Source organism: Propithecus coquereli, unplaced genomic scaffold, assembly GCF_000956105.1.
Source record: "Propithecus coquereli isolate 6110/MARCELLA unplaced genomic scaffold, Pcoq_1.0 Scaffold5, whole genome shotgun sequence".
Lineage (NCBI taxonomy): Eukaryota > Metazoa > Chordata > Mammalia > Primates > Indriidae > Propithecus > Propithecus coquereli.
In genome coordinates this window covers 14,167,516-14,171,427 of record NW_012150840.1, presented here as the reverse complement: position 1 = coordinate 14,171,427, position 3,912 = coordinate 14,167,516, and the positions used below count along the sequence as shown (strand labels likewise).

The 3,912-nt window shown below is 39.5% G+C and overlaps 1 protein-coding gene across 2 annotated transcripts in view; it reads left to right on the top strand.

The window, feature by feature from the left end:
• ENTPD5 (ectonucleoside triphosphate diphosphohydrolase 5) overlaps positions 1–3,912 on the top strand; it is a 58,788-nt gene that overhangs the window by 6,970 nt on the left and 47,906 nt on the right. For both annotated transcript variants that reach the window (XM_012656215.1, XM_012656217.1), the window contains exon 2: positions 371–453. The gene's annotated coding sequence lies outside the window, so the exon portion shown is untranslated. The remainder of the gene's footprint in view (positions 1–370; positions 454–3,912) is intronic.

Here is a 3,912-nt window from a genome sequence, read left to right as displayed (position 1 = left end):
ATATTTTTTATCCACTAAGTTCGATTTTGTAGATAAAACTATTGATATGAATATGGCTAAGAGCAATGCTAAGATTTCATACTCTGGTAGAGGTGGTTCTAGAATCTCCAGTCTTCTGAATCGCCGGGTTCTCTACCAAAGAACTGGATAATGTTATTCAGTCATCTGTTGGTGCAGATAATAAGGTAGAAGTTGCTATTTAGCAATTCATCTGATAGCATTTCCTTCCACAATTGCTGGTAGATGGCTTTACTATGAAGTTTCAGGGATTATTTTGCTGAATAAATTTGCTTTGTTTCATTTTTTTTAAACTTGGAATAAGCCACTTAGTGTTTTGTTGACTTGGTTTTGTAATTCTTTTCCTTCCTAGTTTTCCTAGTTCGTGCATGGTCAGCAAAGAAATATGGAGTGTCTTGGCTGAATCGTCGTACAGACAAGATCATTATGGTCCTGGTAGGTAGAACAAGCATCCAGATATAAGATAACATCTCTGCTAGCTTAAAGTTGTAAATGTACTTCACGTGCTCCTGAGTGGTGGTTTTGTGGGTTTTTTGTTTGTTGTTTTTCTGAATTTGATTCTCTATCTTTTGCCAAACCATACTAATTTTTCTCTTTCCCATTGATTGTAGTTGCATCAAGTGTGGGGTTGTTCAACAGGCCATATATAGAATTTAGGACTATTATGTATCAAAATAGATAGTATTCCTAATTTTTCTTCTAGAAGTTCCAAAGCTAGGTTTACTTTGGTTTATCTTGGAGAACAAGTTTCTCCTCATAAATCATCTTTGAAATCAAGTAATAGCAGATGCTACTCTATAGGTGGAAGACACTAGGTAAACAACTTTAGATTTTGTTTTTACACAGCCTTTCGAATTCTGTATAAATATATTATTTTCCAAACTATCCGAAGGGACTGATCAATGTCTGTGAATATCGTGGAAGTTAGTTACTTCATCCTACTTTTTTATTGCATGTGCTGCAAATAAAGAATGCCATTAAATAGACATTGTATTTGATATTAAGACTAGTTCACATCCCTGCAGGGGCATTATAAGAAGTCGTGAAGGTCAAGGATTTAATCTTATCAATTTTAGATCAATTTTTAACGTTCACAGTTTTATTTATATACAAGATGTTAATAATATACTATAGATACAATAGTTAATAATTATTAATTGTTGGCAGTATATTTGCAAAATATCCCATTTTTATTGGTTGTTCATGCTGACAAAGCCATAAGCTCAGGATTAAAAATTCTTGAGCTGGACTCAGTGGCTCACGCATGTAATCCTAGCACTCTGGGAGGCCGAGGCAGGGAGGATCGCTTGAGGTCAGGAGTTCGAGACCCGCCTGAGCAAGAGCAAGACCCCTGTGTCTATCAAAAAGAGAAAAAATTAGCCAGGTGTGGTGGCATATGCCTTTAGTCCCAGCTACTCAGGAAGCTGAAGCAGGAAGATTGCTTGAGCCCAGGAGTTTGAGAGTGCAGTGAACTATGATGATGCCACTGCACTCTACCCAGGGCAACAGCAAGACCCTGTCTCAAAAAAAAAAAAAAAAAAAGTTCTGTAACAAAAATTACATACCCAAATTTCAGGTCCACTTGTCTGTACTTTCATATCATGGATCTGTCAACTGTTCATTCATTTAAGAAATGTTTAGTGAGTACTAACTGTATACTGGGCTCTCTGATAGCGTGAGGGGCACAGTGGGGGACAGAAGAGGGCTACTGCCCTCAAGTTGCTTACAGTTAGATATAGAAGGCTCTGACCCAGATACTGATACCTGGGAATACACAACCTCATTGGCACCTATACACAAACAGTTAATATGCCAGGCAGTGATTGATAAAGGGGAGATGGCACAGACCCTAAGTGCTAGAGGAATTTGGAGGCATTTAAGACTGTCATAGTAAGCCAAAGTTTACAGAAGGTGGACTGAATGGAGAGGGAAGGTAGAACAATGTGAGCAAAATTCAGAGTGTGCTTGAGATAAGTAGTTTAATTAGGCTAGGCGAGGTCCACACATGTAATCCCAGCACTTTGGGAGGGGAGGCTTGAGCCCAGAAGTTTAAGGTTATAGTGAGCTATGATTGCATCACTGTACTCTAACCTGGGTGACAGACCTGTAGTCTATAAAAAAACAAAAAAAGTAGTTTAACTAAAGTAGTGGTTCCTAAAGTGTGTTCCACAGACCAGCTGCGTCAACATCCGTGGTAACTTATTTATTATAAATCCTATTTCACAGGCCCCACCTGAGACTTACTGAATCAGAATTGTGGCAGTGATGCCCAGCAATCTATGTTTTAACAAGGCCCTCCAGGTGGTTCTGATGTATGCTAAAGTGTGAGAATCACTAGACCAGAGCAGAGGATTATTGTATGGAAGTGGCGGGCAAAAAAACCTCTGGAAATGTAGGCCGGGAACTCATAGTAAAGGAGTTAGAATATTAGACAAGGAATTTGTCTTTTATCCTGCAGACTAGAGTCACCAACTTGTGACTGGAAGGCTGGATTTGGCCCATAGATGTGTTTTGTTTGGCCTGCATGGTGGTTTTGGGGGTTTTAAGTGGAATTTATTGTCACCCTTTAAAAAACAGCAGATTTTACAAAGAAATCTATGCTTTCAGCTTATCTTGAAAAATCAGAAGACCTGGCAATATGGGGCCTACATTCCATTGTGGCAGCACTTGGTGGGAACAGCAACTCCCAGTGGTGGGAACATGTACTCTCCAGTGTGCCACAGCCCCCACCACTTCCTGTTTTACAGATGCCTTTATTCATTTACATTTCTTGTCTAGCCCCTGTAAGGTATTTGAGTTTGCACCTTCTGTTGTGCATAGTGGGACATCGATGAAAGTTTTGAGAGGGAGAGTGATGAGATTTATGTATTCATTAATTCATTCAACAAGCATTGTTTAATTAGATGTATACTGTATAACAGATTGTACCGTGCTAAATCATTAGTGTTCTAAGATAAATGAATCCTTGCAATGATGTGGCTTACCATTTAGTGGGAAAATGATGAAAACAGCATTTTAGGAAGACAACGGTGTATAGATTTAAAAAAAAAGAGACATTAGTTACTGGTAGACTAGTTTAGAGTTGAAGTCTGAATTATTAATACTATAGGCCTGAATTAAGGTATCAGCAGGGGGACAAGGAAGAAAAAAAGGAAGAGTTGGAAAAGATATTGCAAAGGAATAATTGTCAAGTTCTTTTTGTTTTTTGTTGTTTTTCAGACGGGGTCCTGCTATGTTGCCCAGGCTGGCCTCAAACTCTTGGACTCAAGAGATACTCCTGCCTCAGTCTCCTGAATAGCTGGGACTGCAGACAAGCACTACCATTCCCTGCTCCATCAGTTCTTGATATTATGACAGATTGGAACATAGAAGGCATGAGAGAAGAGAATTCAAAGATAATAAAGATTTTGAGTTGTGTATTAGGAAAGTTGTAGGACCACTAAAGAAACAGGAAATTAGGAAGAGAATCCATTTAACCCTCTGTGTGTATGTGTGTAGAGGCAAAGGAACGGGGAGGTTTAGAGATAACAGTTTGACATGTCTCTTGAGTTCGGTATATTGGCATACACACAGTTTAAGTGTTTCTAAAGGGAAATCTTAATAGAAATGTCAAGATTGGACTGGGTGCAGTGGGTCATGCTTGTAATCCTAGCACTCTGGGAGGTCGAGGTGGGAGAATCACTTGAGGTCAGGAGTTGGAGACCAGCCTGAACAAGAGCGAAATCCCTCTCCAGTAAAAATAGAGAAAAAAAAAATTAGCCAGGCAACTGAAAATAGAAAAAATTAGCTGGGCTTGGTGGCACATGTCTGTAGTCCTAGCTACTCAGGAGGCTGAGGCAGGAGGATTGCCTGAGCCCAGGAGTTTGAGGTTGCTGTGAGCTAGGATGACGCCAC